The following is a 22780-nucleotide window of genomic DNA, read 5'->3' on the forward strand; positions in this document are numbered from 1 at the left end:
TAAGGCTTCAACAGGCCTTTAGATCCTTATTTGGGCTAAAAAGGACTTCTACAACAGTCCTCCCTTTGTTTTTTTTTATTAAGCATTCCTGCCTAATATGTCAGACAAAGGTCATTGATCAGTCCCTAATGCTAATAGCGAGGATCCTAAGGGGTGTCCACTTTGTCAGCTGGTTGGCTATCCCTCACTCATTCAACATGCGAGTGGTGTATCCGATTTTCTTTTCCTGAAACTTTAACAGCAAAGTAAGAGCATAGTAAAACAGTATATGTCCCTTCCCATTTTGGTTCTAGCTTAGACTTTCAAGAAAATATCTTTATTAGAACTTTATCCCCAGGCTGTATAGCATGTACCTGTACTTCAGGTGGTGCTGACTGGTACCATTTCAGCATTTTTTTTTTTTTTTATGGTCTGCAAACTGTTTATGCACACTTATAACATACTGGGTCAATCGTTCATCTCCATCCAACAGGCTGGTGTTAGCTGGGATATAAGTCCCTGGTATGGCCAAATGTCTCCCAAAGAGAATTTCTGCTGGTGTTAGTCCTATGGGTTGTCACGAGGCATTTCGCACATCCCATAGAGCTAAGTGCAATGCGTCCGGCCACTTCAAACCAGTGTTTGTGGATATTTTTGCTATCTTTTCTTTTAAGGTTCTGTTCATTCTTTCTACCTGTCCCCCTGTCTGATTCAATTGATTTGGGAATTCCATATTTGGGTATAATTTCCTTTAATAATGCTTTTACTACTCCCCCTGTGTCTGCTTTTCTTGTGGAGAAAGCTTCTACCCAACCTGACAATTGGTCTACTATAACTACTAAATGTTTGTATCCACTGGCGGATAGCATATCTGTGTGATCTATTTGTCATCCCTGAGAAGAGAAGTAGGCCCATGGTCATCCCCCTAACTCTGAGGTCGGCTTGATACTTGAAAAATTTTGGCAGGTTGCGCAGCTACTTATGATACTTTTTGTGGCGGCATGAATTCCTGATGCTGTCCATATTTTTTGCACCTGGTTAGCCACTGCCTCTGCTCCTCCATGAGCTTTGTCGTGAAACCACCTGGCCACGGTAATTAAATATTTCTTTGGCAAACTGGTTTTCCTCCAATCATCCATGTTCCGCTGTCATCTTGTTTTGCTTCCCACTTCTCCCATTGTTTTGGGGTCTCTCAAATTTGGTCATTCATTCTGATTTTTCATTGAGATTGCAACCATACACTCTCTCAGAGATTGCCGGGCTGCAGCCTTCACAGCTGCATCAGCTAAGGCGTTTCCTTTACTAATTTCTGTAGTGTCCTTGGTATGGGCTGGGCAATGTATCACAACAATTTCTTTGGGTAGTTGGACCGATTCCAGCAAATTGCTTATTTCCTCTCTGTTGGATACCCTTTTCCCTGATGATGTGAGATATCCTCGTTCTTTCCATAGCATTCCTATCGCATGGCACACCCCGAAGGCATACTGAGAGTCCATGTAGATATCGACTCGTTTTCTCTTTCCTAGATGAGCTGTGTGCATCAAAGCTGCCAGTTCCACTCCTTGTGTGCTCAGCCTTGTCGGGAGTGGTTCAGCTTCCATCACTTGTCCTTGGCTGACCATGGCGTACCCAGTCCGTCATTGTCCATGCAAATAGTAGGATGAGCCATTTACAAACAAAGCCAAATCTCGATTCTGCAAAGGAACATCAGTTAAATTTGTTCATGGTTTGCTAGAAGTAAGCATTACCCATTCACACTGATGATGTTCTTCCCCTTCATCAGGCAATGGTAACAACATTGCAGGATTCAGGGTATTGCATCTCCTCAGAATAAAATTATCTGCCACTAGGAGAATTAGTTCATACCTATGTGTCCATTGTGGTGACAATGCTTAGGTCACATATTGCTTCAGTAGTATTTCTGCTTCATGTGGGACATAAACTGTCACTGAATGTCCTAAGATAAGTGGGTGACTTTTCTCCAATATAGCCGCTGTTGCCACTGCTGATTTAATACAAGCTGGTGCTCCTGCCGCCACTGGATCAAGCTGCGTTGAATGATAGGCGACTGGCCTGTGATGCAGACCCAATTTCTGCATTATCACTCCACTGGCTATCCCTTTTCACTCATGTACATACAAATTAAAGGGTTTTGTATAGTCTGAGAGTCCAAAAGCGGGAGCTGATGCCAAATCTCCTTTTATTGTTTTAAAAGCTTGCTCCTTTTCCGGACCCTATGCAATAGGTTCTACCGACTCATTACTTGTTGCTTTTGTCAGTGATCTTGTTAATTCTCCCAACACAGGAATCCATATGCAACAAAATCCCACAGCTCCAAGGAACCCTCGCAACTCTTTCTTTGTGACTGGACGTGGAAGCTTTATTACAGCTTCTATTATTTTCTGTGTCTGTTACTCGCTGCCCTTCCCTTAGGATAAACCCTAAATATTTAACTTCCTTCTGACACAGCTGAAGTTTGGATGGAGATGCTGTTAAGTCCCGGTCTGATTGTCAGGCTCAGGGAAGGTTTGTAATGATCCCAAGGGCGAAATTAAGACACAAACGAGGTCCTATGCTGCCAATCAGACGTTTTATTGGGTAAATATAAAAGAGTAAAGCGATAGGAAAGGCAGGAAATATTAGGAGGAAATTAAGCAAGCATTCAGAGAGATAAGCAAAGGATAGCCACCACCATGGATCCAGCGGCGTCCCGTTGGTCCTCAGTCTTCAGTTTTTCGGTGGTGGATGGCCACACTCAGGTTTTGTTGTGCCGTCTTTTATCTGGTGTTGGAGAGGGAGTTTGCCCTCTCGTTTCCGTTTGGTTACCCAGGGCAACATCACATACCCAACACATGCATATCTAATATATTGCTGGTGGGGCAAGCGGCCGGACCCGGATACCAGTTGGTGTCCTATTCTTGGTGCTACCTGATAAGCCAAAGAATGGCCTGCTGCTTCAGCAAGTTTGCACAAGTTTCCTTGCCAGATGGTGGTACTTGATAAGCCAAAGAGTGGTCTGCCCTCGGGTCTTATCAGACAAAAGAGCTGTCTACTGTCCGGTCTTATCAGATAAACACACACAAGCAAGCTTTGAGACAATTGTTCTTAACACTTCAGTCTCTTACAGATGCACAATGACTTTTCTCTGCTAAGGCAGTACATAGATGTATACTTTCTTTTATACAGGCATCCTCATCTTTACTCTGTATTAGCAAATCATCTACATATTGTACAAGAGCCAATTCACCCGGTAATTTTATATCACTCAAATCATTTATCAGTATTCGTGAAAAAATTGTAGGAGACCCTCCAAACCCTTGTGGGAGATGAGTCCAGGTTAATTGCTGTCCTTTCCACGTAAAGACAAACAAAAGCTGGCTGTCCTCACCTAAAGGGATGCTAAAGAAGGCAGCGGTTAGATCAGTCACAGTAAAATCTCTTGCCCAATGCGGTATTTCATAGAATCATAGAATCATAGAATGTCCTGAGTTGGAAGGGACCCACAAGGATCATCGAGTCCAACTCCTGTCCCTGCATAGGACAACCCCAAAAATCATACCATATGTCTGAGGGCGCTGTCCAAATGCTTCTTGAATGTTGTCAGGCTTGGCACCATGACTACCTCCCAGGGGAGCTTGTTCCAGTGCTCCACTACCCTTTGGGTGAAGAACCTTTTCCTAATGTCCAACCTATACCTCCTCTGGTATACCTTCCTGCCATTCCCTCGGGTCCTATCATTGGTCGTCAGGGGTAAGAGATCAGCACCTGTCCCTCCTCCTTCCCTTGTGAGGAAGCTGTAGACCGTGATGAGGTCTCCCCTCAGTCTCCTCCAGGCTGAACAGACCAAGTGACTTCAGCCGCTCCTCGTAGGGCTTCCCCTCTAAACCCTTCACCATCTTTGTGGCTCTCCTTGTAAAAGTGTGGTAGAGGGATGGGGCGCTACTGGATGAGGAGTCACTATGTACTGATTAACTACCCGTACATCTTGTACAAAACGATATTCCAGGTCCCCATCTTCACCTAATCTATTCTTTTTTTTTTCGGGGAGTATAGGAGTATTATACACACTTTCAGAATCCCTTGGGCTAAATACCGGTCTATTTGCTTTTGAATGCTCTTCTCAGCTTCTTGAGGAATCAGATACTGTTTTGCAGCTGGAGGGGGGTCTCCTCCCTTTGTTTTTTTTTGTTTACGGGTTGAGCTGAAACTAGTAATCCTAGTCAGTGCTAATTTTACTCCACAGCTTTGTTGGTACCGATTTCAATACTTCCGGTATTTTTAGCTCATTATTTGGGCTTCCAGTGACTACAGTCATTCCCATGATTATTAAATCTTTTCCTTCAGGTGACAAGTGTAATTCTGCACCTAGAGTCTGTAAGAGATCTCTCCCTAACAGGCACGCTGGGGAGTCCCCCGCCAATACAAATTGAAAGGGTTAAAGCCAAGATAGACAAAGCCACTGCATCAAAATGCCTCCTGAAAGAATTAAAGCCTAGGGGCAAGGAGGATATTTAAATATCTTAGTCACTTAACTAAACAAAAGAAAGGCCTTTGTGATTTAGAGAGTAGTTAGAATGGTTGTAAGATAAGGGGGCTCCGGGATAATCCCATCTCAGACAACTGGGCCTTGGGAGAACAAATGCATGGAAGATAGGAGGTCACAAAAGAATGACTATAACAGCCTTGAAGGACACCGTTTACGTGATCCTAGGACTGAGTTTGCCCAGAAGCAAAGGTCAATCAGTGAACACAGTGAAGAAGACTAGGAGCCTTCATCTGAAGACCCCCCAAAGACCACCTGAAGACCACCACGGGAGACGACTGCGCATGCGGATCGGACATTTGCATATGTTAATGAGTTCCAGGAAACCTCATGTTCATGTAAATGATTTCTCGGAAATCCTGGGAATATGTGGGACTTTATAGTATATAATCTCTGAAAGTCCACCAAATCGGTGGAGCACTTATGGTGGAGAATCCCCAGTGCTGCCCAGCGCTGCAATAAAGGGTACCTGCTTAATAGTAACTTTGTTGCTATTGAGTTTCATTTCAGGGACTCTCTGAATACTCCGTTTCTCCCTTGGGGAGATTCGGACTGTGAGGAGAAGCATCCGTGAATTTTTGTATCAAAATCACCCCCATATACTCTTGTTTCCTATGGTTACTAATAGGGGTTTACTCAGATTCTGCTGTCTTTGTCTTGTGACTCCATATATGAAAATTCTGTCTGTGGTCTGAGACCGTCTCGGGGTAAAATGCAAAAGGGATAATGTAGCTCCTGTATCCACCAAGAATTCGACTTCACGACCTTCAACTTTACCTATAATATGTCTCTGCTGATCCAATTGGGTTACCCGCATATTAAAAATTTCTAATCTTTCTGCTTCAAGATCCGCAGGGTCTCTTTCTTCCAGTCATTGTGATTGCAAATCTTCCCGAGGCAATTCTTCCCGGTGACAATTTCCTTCTTTTGTCCTTTCCCGTGGCCAGAGTGGGCATTCCCACTCTATATGCCCTAAGTTCCCACAATAATAACACTCCTTTCAAGCATTCCTTCCCGTTCCCCTTTCTTCTTTTCCTGGTCTTATCTCAGACCTCGTATCCAGTCTTCTTCCCCCCAGCTCCCATCTCTCACTTGCAAATTCCTTACTAAAGGGTCTTCTTCCCCCCTCAGCCCCTGTCTCTCTCTTGCAAATTCCTTACTAAAGCCGCAGCCAGTAAACTTGCCTCCTGTTCTTTTGCCTTTTTTTAATCTTCTTTTTTTTTTTCTCAACAATTCCCAACTTCTAGGTCTACATCCAGCTGCCTCCTGATGGAATGCTGGGATGGGACCTGGATGGGAAGTGTGCTGTGCCTGCATGATGCTTTTCACGGAAGGCCCGCAGACGAAGAGCTATTCTGTGTTCTGACAGTACCTTCATGGTCTACCTGGGGGCCAGCAATGCTAAACATGTTTGCCTTACAATTTACACTCAATTTTATCGTTCTAGTATTTCAGTAGCAATAACTGATGTGGCAGACAGGCGGTCACCCTTGCTATCATCATTACTATCAAATACTTATGTTGCCTGGCAACTTTATTCAAGGATTAAGCATATATTAGCAAATATTTTGAGTATCATTCTTAGATGTGGGGGATATAGAGCTTGATATACAAAATGTGGACTCACTTTGGAAGTCCAGACTAATCTGACACAGGAAAAAAGCCAAATAGGTAAGCCATATTAAATGAATAAATACAAATAGAGGGTACAGTAAATAATGGTGGCAGGGGGGAGGGGGGGATGTCCTTGTTTTCAGCAGCATGAGAAGTCTTAGAGTATCTTATGTTACAGTGAAATTTTGTGCAAAGACAGGTATGATGACACTACACAGAAGGAAAGAGTCAAAATATGAGTGATAAAGTAATGCTGTTTTCTAGTACTCTTCAGAATATGGCTGACCGTCCTACTACATAGATCCCTGCTACACACATGACACACATCACAGCCTCTTTACACTGCCACCACAGGACTGAGTCCTTGGTATGACCTTTTTTTCAAAAAGCATTTGGACAAATTTAAGAACGAAACATCCATCAAAGTAACTATCCACAAAGAGGCAACCTCTAATTCAAAAGATTCCTAAGCCACAGATTGCTTGGAGTAGGAAAAATGTATTGAAAGGAAATATCACCATACATTTGCCTGTTGTATCCTTCCTCACAGAATCACAGAATGGTTGAGGTTGGAAGGGACCTCTGGAGGTCATCTAGTCCAACCTCCCTGCTCAAGCAGGGTCACATAGAGTTGATTGCCCAGGACCATGTCCAGACAGCTTTTGAATATCTCCTAGGATGGAGACTCCACAACCTCTCTGGGCAACCTGTGCCAGTGCTCGGTCACTCTCACAGTTTTTACTTTAAAAAACTTAAACTTAAAAACCTTTTTAAAGTTCCTAAGCATCCACTTCTGAGCACTGCCCAAATTAGTAGGCTAGGTGGACCTTTGGTCTGACAGCTATGTAATGTGCTTTCTTATGTTTTGTTGCAGAGGTTTTCTTTGCAGGGTAAAGAAAAGGTAAGTTGTTCACCAACACAAGAGATCTCCTCTACAGAGTCTTCTAATCGAAGCACTCCAGAACTCTAGAATTCATCCTGTTTCTCATCCATCAAGCTGCCCCCTAACCTTGAACGTCTCTGTGATTTACAATGTCAGCCTTTTCTCTCTTGCATCTGATTTGCAGATCAAATACAGAGCTGTTTAGCTTTTGTTTTTTTCAAGCTTATTATTAGCTTATCAGGAATCACATTTTAGAGCAGCATTTTGGAACAATACCAAACTGCAATAATCAGATACTGAGGAAAAAACAGTCTAGACTAATAAGCTGAAACTTCCATGCATAAATTGTACATAGAGTTATACATATATGGAATATTGAGTTACTGTATCTTTGATAACTATGTAATACAAGTTCACCAGTTAAAACTGATAAAAGAGGCTGCAATTTCCTTTAGCCTTCTAGAATCTTTTCCTCATAAATTATCATCACTGTAAACAAACCCCTCAAATGCATGAATATAACTTCAGTATAATACTTCAGTAAATTACGGTTCTAATAGTCTTCCAGTGACACAAATGATAGTTTTATTGTAAGCATGTAGCAAGTTTGGCAAATTTCTTAAGTGGCCTACATTTTAGAGTTCAGAAACCAACTTTTCCTCCTCATATGTTCAGCACCAACCCTCCCCCTTTTGACAGTAAAAGAGCATTAGGAAGTGTCAACTTTTTCAGCTTTTGTCTTTGTAGAAACCCATTAGAATTCTGTTTTTCATGACTCTAATCACTACTTAAGGTTTAATAGTAACCAGATGCAGCACTCTGTGATGGATAGCAGTCCCATTTAATCAGTGCTCTTGTAATACTTTCGGTTAATGCATTGTGACTGCTGTTGCCTAACACAAGCATAAAATCCAGTTGAAGAGTGACTATATAGAGTTGGCAGCTTCTTAGCTCCTCTTCTGTATATTCTGGGTTACAACTTCTGGCTTTATATACTAGGGTGTGTTTTCTCTCCTTTTTTTTTTTAACCCATTGAAAATAATATAAATGCCATTGTTGTGTTTTGCATGGACTTAGGTCTATCCAGAGTGTGAATGAAGGGCGAAAGGAGAGCAACTGTACCATGTGGCCATGAATTTTTCTGCTGCTGCTGATACTGCTGGTGGGAAGACTACCATCTCCTTCAGACTTTCAATATTTCTATAGTTGACTTTGCTTATGTATTATAATAGGCCTTGTTTGATTCAAAGAATCTTTATTAAGGGTTATTAGAGGGGCACAAGAATGACCCATTTGATTCTTGAATCTTGCACTATTTTGAAGGCCTGGCAGATTTCGAGTAGACTGGGATATTATTGCAGTTTAAACAGGGTCCAACAATGCTGTTTATACTCTAGTTTTAAAAGTCCAATGTCAGTGACTTCTAGTGATTTCCCTGGAGTGCTTCACAGTATATCAGACCATAATATGGAAGTTTTAAAAGATCAGGCTAAATTTTCTTTTCTAAATTATCTCTCATTGATATAATTAACATGCAGCTGCTTATATATTGCAATACATTATTTTTATTTTACTTTAGGATTAATTGTTCTTCTAGTATTTGCAATCTGGTATGGTGTTAGAGGTGAGTAAATTTTTCACATTTCATCAAACATTTTTAAAGCTGAATTAAAGTGCTACTAAGTTTAAACTCTTTTTGTATTTGCTTCTGCAAGTGTTAGAGCAAGTAAGATTGCTGGCTGAAATGTTCATGAAAACAGCAAATATTAAGTAAATACTAGAGACTACTGGCAAAAAGTAAATTCTGATTGTATGAACTCAAATAACCTTCATAGAAACATGACCCTGAGTACCTCCAGTCAGTTAGGAAACAGAAAGTGGTTGTGATGCTTCCTCCTTGCACTTTGACTTACATTTTAAATATCAGCAATGGAAAAATATTTGTGAAAAATCTTAAGAAATGCAAGACACATACAACATCAACAAATTATGTATAATTAAAACCAACATAGTTGTAGTTACATCAAAAGATGTAATTCTGTACCTGCCACCCCATTTGTTCTCAGTCTTCCTTTAATTTATGTTTACCTTATCTTCTTCTTCTTTGTGGCATGATTTATGGTTTAATCGTAGGATAGTGAAGCCCTCCAGTAGCTTGTGTGGAGGGCATGAAGTCTCAGTCACTGTTGGTCTTTAAGAACAAGTTAGATTCATATGCATATTTTGCTAATGAGATAAATATAATTGACCCTGCTCTGTGGTAGGCAAGATTAGATGTCCTCTTGAGGTTGCTTCCAGACCTGTTTTTCTAGGTTTCCAAACTACTTCTTGAGTAAACAACTCATCAGTGTTATCTCTGAGGAAAAGATTAGATTTTTATTTGCATGTAGTAATTTTAGGTCATTCAATAAATAAATAGCATTAATAAATTACAAAAATGGAAACTTTTAGATTCAGAAAATCTACTTTATTGCATAAAAAAGTTTTTACATTTAGTTCATCGTGAGCAACCTTGACTGCTGTCTTCTGAGAAACAGCATCCAATTTAAACAACTTTTATTGAGAACAAAATAAAGTGTGATAAAAAATTATCCTTGCAATGTTCCTCAGTGTCTAGTAACTATGTATCAAAGAAAGTGCCAGTGAAGTTGGGATGTAGGAGAACATGATGTTTACTTCATTCTCAGTCTGCTCTAGCAGTTCTATCTATTAACCAAATGAAAAGAGTGTGACCTTGCTTGTCTCTGTATTTAAGCTCTCAAAATACTTCCCATGACTCTGCCCATTGTGAAAATAAAAAAGGTCATGTTTTATTTTTAGATTCATATTAGGTAATGATATTATGTTGGCGTCTTTCTACTGTTCAGTGCTTGCCTTGAAATGAGCATACTTACCAAAGTTCCTACTAAAGCTACTTCATTTCTAAGCATGTAGGTCAAGGTCTTCGAAATGTTTTGGTTTTGTCAATATTTTAGCATTCAGCACTTTCTGAACACTGGCCCTCTTTGTGGTATTTCAATACACAAATATTTATACTCAATACACAGCGATCCTTTTTTGAATGCCATTATGATTATTAAAGATGTTTTATGACTGGACAGTAAGTCTGTGATTACATATAGTCATGTAAACATAAGCAGATTACATTTAGTGAGGACTGAGGAAACACACACATGCACACACCTGTTATATGTGTGCTCAGTGCTTCTAAAGGCTCATTTTCATAGACCGAGGACTATATTGATGACTTGGAAAAGTTGAGACAGAAATATGCTGGTTTTCTGCTAAGCCAATTTGAAAATATGATCTGTATTTTATTTGTCATAGAATTATTATTATCCAGATAGTCTACAGATGATATATTGACATTTAAAATGTATGGTGTTATTTTTAACTGTATTATGCCATTTATAAATTTATGCTATTCAAAACTCTTCAGAAGAGGTTCAAGTTAGGCAAGGTAAGTTAAGCCATTTCTGATTTTCAAGAGTATGAAGTCTCACCGCTTACTCTACAGACATCCTTTGTATGGTGTCTTACGAACCACAGTGCTACATCTTAGCCCATTCTTTTTTTTTTTTCCAAGAGCGTGAATGTTTCTAATATTTTGGGACCCAAATCCTTCACCTCAACATGGCACATTAGACTAGCTGAGTTTCTATAGGGAATGAAGTTTAAAAGTTATTGAAGTGCGAAAGTGCTTTGATATGAAAAATACTATTCAAAAGATAGGTATTGGTCATTGAAGGAATATCATAATGTTAAAGAGGAGTATATTTATTAATTTATTCTCAGTGTCATCTCAGATCTCTGTCAGCTTCTTAGACTGACCTGCCTAATAAGTTGTTCATGTCTTTAGGAAAAAAAAAAGCATTTAGGATGAGCTTAATAAATTATGAACAGCTATTATGCTTGTAATTGGAGTCATGTTACCCAAGACCTTACTGGTCCCTAATGAACCCAGCTGTTTTGACATAATTAGCTGGTGACACAACAACATTTTAACTACAGTTAGACAAAATGGAGACACCGTATACCTTGAATATCCAATGATGCTTAGGCTGTGGGGGTAATCCTGTGTGGGTAATCTCACAACAGACGTTTTAATATAGCATGTGCCTGGTCATAGATAAACTTGCTAGTTTATGGCAAAATTAAATCCATTTTCTATCCTGTTTTTTAATAGAATCACAAATATTCTGTTGTCCAGACTTGAATATATTTGACTTACAGCATTTTCCATTGATATAGGTATATAGGTCTACCCATTCTTCCTTAGACCACTTATGCCATATTCACAAACTCTGCAGCTTTGTTTTAAGGATTTTACTAAATTGCTTTTATTGCAATGGATTTTTTTTCTACAACTGTGTAAACATCTTTATAATCTCATTCAGCAATTAACCCTACACTGCAGCATTAATGTTTGTTTTAAGAGTATCTGTGGATTATATGCTATAACTATTAAAACTGAGTAGAATTAGAAAAAAACCTGTTCATTATTCCAACAAAAGTGTAAATTGGGATCTGGGTTCATTAATCTGCTGTGAACTGTACGTGATCTTACAAAAAAGAGGAAAAATAAGAAGGATCTATGATCTTTGGCTTTAATTTTTTCTCAAATTCTTTTTGATATTGTTTGTTGATAAATGCAAGACATATGAGAAAGGCAGTCTTCAGAATTACATAACAATACCAAAGCTGCTAATACTATAAAGAGTAAGACTGAATTTTCACTGAATATGTGTATAGTATGGTGTCTCTAAATATTCTGAAGTAAGAACAGTGGCCTTTCATAATCCATCAAACATTATCACAGTACTATATCATTAGCAATCTGTAACAAAGGAATGTAGTAGTTATGTCCAAGGCTAGCAGAGCTTGTTAGGGAAGTACAAAGCAATCAGAATTTGGCCTCAAATCTTCTCTCTTATACAGCCCATTCTTTATGGTATCTGGATGTCTCAATCACTACTGTACCAACACTTCCTTAACCCACTCAAGTAGGGAAGTACTATAGTCTCCATTTTGGAGATACAAAGCAGATGAAGACTTACTTGCCAGGTGTCACAGGGAAATTTGTAATGTGCTTCTGTAACTGGATTACAGACTTCAGTTCTGTAATCAAATCTCTCGCAGCCTACCCTACCCAGGTAATATTAGCTCCTCATTTTCCTTGTGCAGAAATACTGCTCAAAGAAATGTTACTCTACTCCTGGTGTTTGGGATTCTCAGGGGCTTGAGTGTAGCCTTTCCACTACCCTGCAATGGTCAGTTTAAGGGCTGCTAACATTAAAATCTGAGTTAGTGGAAATAAGTAAGTCTTCCTTGACTGTCATAACCATTCCCAATTTGACAAGCAATAAGCAGCAGAGAGACAGATGCTGCTGAGGTTGAGGAAACAAAATATAAAAAGGCATCTAGAAACATCAGAGATGCATATAGTTTACACACATGAGACCTCAGTGACAGCTATCTATGAAATGATGCATTAGAATTCAGTGCTCCAAGCAGAAGTCCAGTTGGCTGTGATTTTTTCTAAATTCAAGAGACACTTTTTAAAATTTTTAGTCCAGAAAACATGCCTGATGCTTTTTGTTACAAAAAAGATATTTCACAACTGTTTCCAAGTCTTCCCCTTTGGCTCCTTTTCTTTGAATTCAACTTTACTCTGAAAAGTGAAGAAAAAGTGTAACCAAAATTAGATTTTTAATAGGAGAGATTCTTTTAAATATGCTTTTGCATTTTAATTACATGTATTTCTGTCTGTTAGGCTTTTGAATTCTATAGTATTTTGAAAGCATTATTAGCAATCCTTTTTTCTGTTTTTGTTGCTCCTTTCCAGTTTCTAAACAGGGTACATTTAGGAAAAAAAGATCACTTTCACAAAATAAACAGTTGGGTTATTTTCATCATAATTAACCTAATGTTGTACTTATATCATTCCCACTCTTCTGCAATGCCTTACTAATTACACTTAAAGGATAGCTTTTCCCTTTTGTGTTGGTATAGTGATTCACAACTCCATAGTTTTCTGCCAGTACTGCCAGCTGCTCCTTTAAACTTTTACTATGCAAAGAACTCATATTTTCTGTGAAATGTCAAGAAATGCAATTAACCTTGCTTTGACCTTTTATCCTCCTTAAGTATACTGCTTTGGATTCTGTGAATAACAAAGGGTTGTCTTTCACGTTGTAAAAACATGTAACAACTTGAAATACTGAGAATAAGCCTTAACACAAATAGGATATGTCAGGTTATGCATTGACATATGTGTGTGTGTTTGTACATGTTTGTATGTGTAATATTAAAAAAAAGTATGTATTTGTATGAATGTGTATATAATATAATGAATATAAAGGTGACGTGTATCACATATATAAAAACTGCCAATATATTCATAGCATCTGTTAGTACAGGGAAGCATGCTTCAGAAATTTCTCCCCAAATGCTCCATGTCTGTTACTGTGCAAATCTTTTTTCACTCAAAACATATCCTAAACCAGCAAAGTAGATCATAAGTGTTACATTATGAAATACAAGGGACTGCATATTGTGCAGTGGGTCAGCAGAAACCCCACTTTCCTGGTAAGGATGGGAATTAGGTGCCAGGGACCTGAACGCACCTTCCCTTCTGGAGGAGTTGGCTGTTTGGGCTCAGGGCCAGCCTTGGTAGTGCAGCTGCCCAGCCTTGCATCAGGGAGCTGTCTGGAATCCACTGTGTGAGAAAAAGCTGTGAGACATAGGGGCCCTCCCCCTTTGCTTGGGAACTGCTTTTAAGCCCAGGCCCTTGCCCTCGGTCTCCACAATAGCTACCCTGCAGCTGTGCCCGTGCTTGGCTGTGTGCCTCCCTGATCCCAGCCCTGAACTGCTGACCTGCCTTCATCTCAGACCTGCCTTATTTCTGTGGACTTGTCTGGCTGTCACTGGACTGTGGCTGGTCTTGTTTACTGTCTCCAGACCTGGTCCTGTCATTGACTTGCTGACTCGGCTTCCTGGCTTGACCTTGGACCTGCCTCGTGGCTGTGGACTTGTCTGAGAATCAGGATTTTTGGCTGAACCTCGTTACCATCACTGGACCTGTCCTGATCACCTTGTTTGGGTGCTGTGAGCCTGTGCTGCTTCTCAGCAAGTTCACTTCCCCTGCCTGCCTTGCTGTCACGCTTAGCTCCCAGCTTCCCTCACTGAGCAGCCTGCTTCTGCTGCTCCCTGACATTAGCATATAATGATTTTTTTTTAAACCCAGACCTAACCACAGACATAATTTACCTTCATTTGGATTTATGGGTGCTCAACTTGATGATCAGATTCCTAGAAGCATTTCAAGTTGGGCATCCAAACATGGGAAATCCCATTTAGACCAAGTTCTATCCTTTAACATATATGAAGCTCCTTATGTACCTAAACTTTTCTAATAAATTCATGGCTAATAACTAACTAATAACATGGCTAACTTTTCTAATAAGTACCTGATATAAATCAGGTAGCTAGAGGCAGAGGTAATCAGATTTATGCCTATTTTGCAAGTACAAAAGATGTAGGTGAACATCATTTTACCTATTGGTGACTTCATCTCCAGAAGGTTCAGCGATCCCCATTTTCTTATGGTGGCTGTCTCTACGTACTCAGGCAATGAGCTCTTGAATGTGTACTCATTCATCACATGTTTGCCAACATACTCAATGTTGGTCAAAAGCCCCTCCACCCTAGAGTCAGAAAATTTCAAATTGAAGCATACAGGTGCTATTTTTAGTGTCCTGGGAAACAACATTTAGCATTAACTAAACTCTGGTATTTTCTACCTCTCTCTTCTCTGACATCATCCCACTTCCAGACATGTTACTGGAACAAAACAACTATTTGAATGATGTCTCTGTGGGCTTTCTGGAAGAAATGGTTGACTTGGAACAAAATTAGTACAATGAGAACAAAATTAGTAGTGAGTACATTACATGTAAAGAATACACATGATGATAAGTAGATGAAGCTGTAATAACTGAGGCAGCTGGGAGAATACATTGTATGGTGTTGCTCCTAGCAACAAAATTCTCAATTTGGATGTTGTGGTCATTATGTGTATTCAGAAAAATATCATGAGATGAAGAAAAACGAATCCTCTCTTCCTGTCATCTCCTTCCTTATGTACTACTATATTTTATGTATGTGATCTAAGGCAAAAATAAAATTAGCACAATAATTTATAAATTGATAAGTAGAAGATAAGATCAACTGGAGCTGCATATCTTTGTAAAAACAGTGATTAATTTAAATCAAATCCTTGACTTGTTTATGAAACAGCACAAGTCAGAAATCTTTCAGGAGAATATTTCCTATATGGTGCTTTCTATGCAAATTTTTATTATTTTGCATTAGTATTTTGATGTTCTTTGTAAAAAATAGATACATATGTAAAATTCTAATACCCCATTACAACTTGATCAGCTTTGGTTCTAAAAGCTATGCCACCCTAAAGGTAAAATAAATTTGACTTCAGGCAGGCTTTTTATGCAGGTTTTCCATTCTGGGAACTAAGCATTCTTAATATTAAAAATAATATCAGAGAAAGAAAACTAATTGAAGAGCTGCAAAGGACAATTGGAAAAATTATTCAAGACAAACATTAAATAAATTATATTGCCCAGAAAAGTGAATAATCTTAATACATTTATTGTGAACATTGTGATGAAAAGTTAATTATCTGACATTGGAAAAGGCTTGCTGACCATTTTTAGATTTGTTTTGCAAATTATTTAACTGGCCATAGTTTTATAATTTAGATATGACAGGACATCATTAGGGGAGGAAGAGTGAAAAATAAACATCCTTCAGAAACTCCAATGTGAAGTATCTAGTCATATTGGTGACTTGTTAGTCACATGAATACTTACTTAGAGCTCCTTATGTGAATAACTGATCACTGGGAGGAACAAACTGTTTCAAATCTGGCTTTGAAAGATTACATTATAATTATGGGCTTGTGAATGTTTATAAATCACCAAAATGGTATCTCTTTGTGTGTAGGTATTTGATATAGCTGATTCAGATAATTCTAAGATGGGGGGGGGGAGAGTCAGAGTTTAGACTTACCCCTTCTCCAGCTGTGGCCACATTTGCTTCACACTAGAGGATATTTGAATGTTTTGGATTTATGTTGGTGACGCAGCTAGAATTCTAGATAAACCATTAGAAGCCTCCTTATTCTTTGAACCAAAAGTAAGTTAATGGATGGACTCTACAGGAATTCCTAACTTAATTCTATTTTTGAAATGTTTAATAAATTATATTTTAAATGAGACAGTCTCTTGGAACATATTATTTGCACAGAGCCACCTGTACTCTTTAGCAGATTTGAAGCTCAACTTTACTCCTGCCAAAATGCAAAATCTCTGCTAGTTTCAGTGACATCAAGATTTGGCTCCTGATCCTTAAGTATAAAGCAACTCAAGGGTTGCTCTCCTTTACACCACTCATAGCTTGCTCATAACTTACTGTAAACTGATGTGCCTTTCTCCTGGCATGCTGTAAAGTAGTTGGATACGGGGCTCACGATTGCACTTAGAATGTTTGCAAACTGGATGTAACTTACAAAGCAAGGAGGATAGAAGGGAATCTCCTACTAGGAAGGCTGAAAATAGGATGTGATGACCCTTATTTACAGTTTCACTGTGATTTCAGCTTTTGCTCATATGCATGAACTTTCAATGCTAATTTGACTGATTGAACGTACCATGTACATTATTTACCATATTTTCCAGCAGCATGTGGAAACCAGTCACCTCAGAACACCATTGTGCAGGTGTTGTACAAGTATATAAACAAAAGCAACTCTAATACAGAGATTTTGTGTCTTGCTGCATAATTTAGTATTGATTTTCACCCACTTGTTCCAGATCTGTGAGTTTTTTACTTCCCTTTGTACTGAGAAAAGAAGAACAATTCAGTTCTATAAATACTGTTAGGTGCAACACAGGGTTAAAGGCCTGTTTCAAGGATTCATTTTACTCTTACATCTGGAAATCCTAAACCCTTATGTTCTTTTCTGTATCTTTTGACTACTACAGTTTGTTGGAGTGCTGCCCTTCAATGTGAATAGCAATAAGGTCTTTGCCTTTATGCTGGAGAAATTTCCTCCAGTTCCAGGTGATGAGTAGTCTAAGAAGAACAAAATTTGGCCCATATGTTTTATTCCTTTGGACTGAATTGCCTTTTCTAAAAGCAGCATTCAACAAAAATGCATTCTACAGCAGATACACCAGTGTACAAAAGGACAACTAGGCTCAGTGTGAGTCAGTTGGTGTCAATGGAGATACTCCAGTGAGAAGTGATATCAAGAGGGAGTTTGGCCTTTACTTTTAGGAGCAAATAAAGTTATGTGGTCCATGGGGTGGCCAGATAGCCCAATTGCAACATGCTAGCTGAGGTTAAACCACAACAGTGAGTACCGCAAGCAACTAAGCACCATGCAGCTGCTTGCTCACTCCCCCCTTGGTGGGATGGGGGAGAGAATCGGAAAGGTAAAAGGGAGAAAACTCGTGGGTTGACATAAAGACAGTTTAATAATGGAAGTAAAATGAAATAGAAATGAAATAGGTGTTCAGCCATCCCCAGGAAAGCAGGGCTCCATCACGCATAGCGTGGGTCTTCCCAAGTAACCATTATCATGCCAAATGCCCCCCCTCTTCCTTCTTCTTCCCCCAGCTTATATACCGAGCATGACATCATATGGTATGGAATAACCCTTTGGCCAGTCTGGGTCAGCCGTCTTGGCTGTGCCCCCTCCCAGCCCCCCCATGCACCCGGCAGAGCATGGGAAGCTGAAAAGTCCTTGACCAGTGTAAGCACTACTTAGCAACAGCTTAGCACTACTTAGCAAAAACCAAAACATCAGTGTGTTAACATTATTCTCATCCTAAACCCAAAACACAGCACTCTACCAGCTACTAAGAAGAAAATTAACTCTATCCCAGCTGAAACCAGGACAGTATCCACCCCTTATTCCATACCATTTACTTCATGCTCAGGTCCCACAGTATCCAATACATCCTCTTTAACCACCACCCCCCTTCCCATCCTTTGATACAATACACAGGTATCATTCCCTCAGTCTATGGACCACCCCTGTGAAATGTCTGTAAAATGTCCATAAACATCCACAAATGTCCACATAATGTCCACTGAGTTCATTTAGTCCACGACTTTGGGCTCCATCTGTGATGGTGGTCGCTCAGGACAGGAGAGGTGGTGTGTTGCGTGGAGTTATTGGGCACCAAAGCCAGCTCAGGTCGGGTCGCTGCTGCACTTGCACTGCTGCTTGTAAGGCTTCTTCTCCATTGGTTCAGGTGGTTCCTGCTATGGTAATTCCTATAACATGCAACTCAGATCATGGGTTACAACAATTTAAAGGTATTTCCATTACAATCTCCACCCCCGGCCCCTTTGGGCCAGGTTAGAGGGTTTAATGTTGCAATGAACTCCTCCCCTTGCTCCTTAGCCTGGCTAGCAACAAGGGGTTCCTGCTATAGTAATTCCCATAACATGCAACTCAAATCCCGGGTCACAACAATTTAAAGGTATTTCCATTACAGTCTCCACCCCTGGCCCCTTTGGACCAGACCATCGGGTTTAACACTGCAATGGGCTCCTCCCCTTGCCCCTGCTCCATTGTGGGGTCCCTCCCACGGCAGACAGTCCTCCATGAACTTCTGTAATGTGAGTCCTTCCCACGGGCTGCAGTTCTTCACAAACTGCTCCAGCGTGGGTCCCTTCCACGGGGTCACAAGTCCTGCTAGCAAACCTGCTCCAGCGTGGGCTCCTCTCTCCACGGGTCCACAGGTCCTGCCAGGAGCCTGCTCCAGCGTGGTCTTCCCATGGGGCCACAGCCTCCTTCGGGAATCCACCTGCTCCAGCATGAGGTCCTCCACAGACTGCAGGTGGATCTCTGCTCCACCCTTAACTTCCATGGGCTGCTCTGGCATGGGATTACATGGGATTTGGCGTGTCCTGCTCCCACATGGACTCATCCACATTTCACAGTCCCTTTGACTTGAGTTCACACTGGAGTTCCAGCCTATCCAGTACAGCAGCACAGAAAAACAGCAGCGATGCCCTAGCCCTCTGCCAGCCCAGGCGCATGGCCATTGCTGTTATCAAAATGTTCCCAGGCACAGCAGAGTCAGATGATGAGTAGTTCAGCAAGCAGCAAAAGCAAAAAGCAGCCACTAACGAGCACTAGACTCTAATAAGTAAGTAAGTAAGTAAGTAAGTAAGGCAAGCAAGCTCCGTGGCAAGCACAGAAGCCTGCCGATTAACAGGTAAACAGCAATAACAGCTATAAATTCAGTCTAGCACATTCCAATCAAATCTGTCATTATCTCAAACCCTTCGAGCCCCATGTTGGGCACCAAAAAGGACTGTCGTGGTTTAACCTCAGCTAGCAACTAAGCACCATGCAGCCGCTCGCTCACTCCCCCCTTAGTGGGATGGGGGAAAGAATCAGAAGGGTAAAAGGGAGAAAACTCGTGGGTTGAGATAAGAACAGTTTAATAATTGAAGTAAAATAAAAAAAGAACAGTTAAATAGGTAAAGCAAAAGCTGCGCACGCAAACCAAGCAAAACAAGGAATTCATTCACTACTTCCCATCGGCAGGCAGGTGTTCAGCCATCCCCAGGAAAGCAGGGCTCCATCACACATAATGGTTACTTGGGAAGACAAACACCATTACACTGAACGTTCCCCCCCTTCCTTCTTCTTCCCCCAGTTTATATACTGAGCATGATGTCATGTGGTATGGAATAGCCCTTGGGCCAGTCTGGGTCAGCTGTCCTGGCTGTGCCCCCTCCCAGCTTCTTGTGTACCTGGCAGAGCATGGGAAGCTGAAAAGTCCTTGACCAGTGTAAGCACTACTTAGCAACTACTTAGCAACAGCTTAGCACTACTTAGCAAGAACCAAAACATCAGTGTGTTATCAACATTATTCTCATCCTAAACCCAAAACACAGCACTATACCAGCTACTAAGAAGAAAATTAACTCTATCCCAGCTGAAACCAGGACACTCACTAACTTCATGAACTCTTGCTTCTTTGTTTTGTAGAGCATTTTATATTTTAAGTGGCAATGTTTTTAAGCTTATGAACAAGTAGAATGTGTTCTCTCTATAAATACAGTTTCTTACATTTAAAATCACTGCAATCCAATATATTCTTTCTTGGTGATTTAGTACTGTTAGTGTTTGATAAGTGCATAAGGAGAGGAGAGGAGAGGCGAGGAGAGGGAAAGGGAGAAGGAGAGGGAGAGGGAGAAGAGCTGATGAGTTCCTGAAGCACCAAATAATCATCAAATAACTTGTCTTCTGATATAGATTAGGTTGCCCAAATGAAAATACTTCCAGAAATTCGGTCCCAAAAGAACCTTTTAGATACGGATTTATTAAAGGTTCAAAACCTGTCAAGATGGCTCTGAAGATATAATAGAAAAGAAGCCGGTCCAGGATTTGAAGTCCTTTATGCTCAGAGTGTTAAAAAATCAAGGAAAGACTCCTATTGCTGCTGAGCTGATTAGAACAATTCTAGGAAAATCAGATTCTTTCAATCAACTTAATCCAGAATGAGCAATGCCTGTGCAAAGCACACTTGATGTGTTTACTGATGTTTATTTTCTTCCATTTCTTATAAAATACTTTATTGTAGTCCACAGTTAGTCATCCATTTGCACTGCTGTGTATTTTGTATAAACCTACTTGTTAAATCCTGTTATTATTTTATCTTCAGAATTTAAGTTTCTTATGGCTTGATTCTGGTCTCTGATTGATACAAAAATTCACGGATGCTTGTCTTCACAGTCCAAATCTCCCCAAGGGAGAAACGGAGTATTCAGAGAGTCCCTGAAATGAAACTCAATAGCAACAAAGTTACTATTAAGCAGGTATTCTTTATTGCAGCGCTGGGCAGCACTGGGGATTCTCCACCATAAGTGCTCCACCGATTTGGTGGACTTTCAGAGATTATATACTATAAAGTCCTACATATTCCCAGGATTTCCGAGAAATCATTTACATAAACATGAGATTTCTTGGAACTCATTAACATATGCAAATGTCCGATCCGCATGCGCAGTCGTCTCCCGTGGTGGTCTTCAGGTGGTCTTTGGGGGTCTTCAGATGAAGGCTCGTAGTCGTCTTCACTGTGTTCGCTGACTGACCTTTGCTTCAGTTCTGGGACCATGTCCTTCAAGGCTATTGTTGTCATCCCCTTGCCTCCTCCTCGCCCCGCTCTGGCCGCTGCCTGTAGCGGGGATCTACCTCCCCGCACTGCCACGCTTTCAATTATTGATGGTGGCGGCCGCCGCCCGCGCCGCGCCTCGCTCGCCCGCTCGCTCCCTCCCTCTCTCTCCGGCACTGCAGCAGAGGCTTCACCGCAACGCGAAGCCCACGCAGCAACTCCGGTCCGCCCCTCCTCTGGTCTGTCACGCTTGGCGGCTGCTCCGGGGGGCTCCTCGCTCCCTCCCGCAGCCTGGCCGCGCCGCAGCTCCTGGCTGCACCGCCGGTAAGTGATGCTCCGGGCAGTGAGGCGGCCGCTACTGCTACCGGGCAACTTTTTTTTTTTTTATGCTTGAGGCGGGGAGGACTTCAACTTTTCCACAGAACTTATAGGGATTTTGCTTGCTGGGGAGGGGAGGGAGGTGAGCTCTCTTCGGGACAGGTCGAGCATTACATGGAGCGCGGGGTTCCCGCAGTGAGCGGGAGCAGTCTGCTTGGCTGCTGCTCACTCCAGCTCTATCCAGAGCTCGCTTGCTCCTTTGCACAGAGAGAGCAGGTTGCACAGATCTGAGGCGGTATGAGTGTCTAATCTCTGCTTTTGAAGCTGAGTAGCATATTAAGGCTGGCAGAACTTTTGCACGCTAGGGGAGCAAAACCAAAGGGTGTTAAGGTTTGCAGAGACTCCAGATGTTTGAAGAAAACAAGCTTGCAGATGTCCTAGCGGTAAGGCTGGCGAGGAAAATCAAAGATGCAGGAAGGGTGTCGAGATTCCAGCTCCTTAGAGAACCAACACTTTCTAAGATGGGTTTAGAAGGGAACAGGCAGGGTTTCAGACCCTGCAACAGGGAAAAAAAAAAAGAAAGAAAATAAACAATTTAAGTGCTTTTGAAAACTATGTTCCTTTTCTCAGTATAGGTTGCCTTCAAGGATCATGACTCACATTGACTATGTGCGAAGAATGGTTTAACATTTATGACCCATAACAGAGAGGAGGGACTCCCTTACAGCTTCAGGAAAGGACTTTTCCAAAACACACTAAGTTACTGCTTTCCTGGTGCTTTGGGGATTTAGATCCCAATATGCTTACAGCAGTACATGGGGAGGGGAGCATGGAGAAAGGTTGGTTTCTTGGACACAACCTTTACTGAATTCACAGTGGGGAAAATTATAGTCCAGGTCCCGGGGTTAGGAAGAGTCATGGGATGGCAAGGTTTTTTGAGGTGATCACCATCTAATTTAACAAGGATTGCAGGGCAGAAGAGCCTGAGGGATGCAAAGAGGCAAAGGGGATGGTCCAGCAGTACTGAGTGGAGGCAGGACACCCCAGGGACCTGAAGGCCAGGTGACACGGGGGTAATTGAACATGGAGGTCACTGATGAGTCTTGGGTGCCTAATCCTGCAAAGCACTGTGGGTGCGGTGTGAGTGGGGGGCAAGGGTGGGAGCTGAGTCATGCTGGCTGGGGCAGCCATGGCACATCTGTACAGAAAGGGGAGGCCGAGGAG

The 22780-nt window shown here is 41.2% G+C and overlaps 1 protein-coding gene and 1 pseudogene across 1 annotated transcript in view; one reads left to right on the forward strand and one right to left on the reverse strand.

The window, feature by feature from the left end:
- Nucleotides 1-385: 385 nt before the first annotated feature.
- LOC148055141 (uncharacterized) lies at nt 386-1601 on the reverse strand (annotated as a pseudogene).
- Nucleotides 1602-21449: 19848 nt separating this feature from the next.
- Nucleotides 21450-22780, forward strand: part of LOC104022969 (synaptic vesicle glycoprotein 2C-like) — a 110790-nt gene continuing 109459 nt past the window's right edge. The window contains exon 1 of the mRNA XM_087762468.1: nt 21450-21562. The gene's annotated coding sequence lies outside the window, so the exon portion shown is untranslated. The remainder of the gene's footprint in view (nt 21563-22780) is intronic.

This window comes from Nipponia nippon, unplaced genomic scaffold (genome assembly GCF_047370975.1).
Source record: "Nipponia nippon isolate SJK-2023a ecotype South Korea unplaced genomic scaffold, ASM4737097v1 scaffold_26, whole genome shotgun sequence".
NCBI lineage: Eukaryota > Metazoa > Chordata > Aves > Pelecaniformes > Threskiornithidae > Nipponia > Nipponia nippon.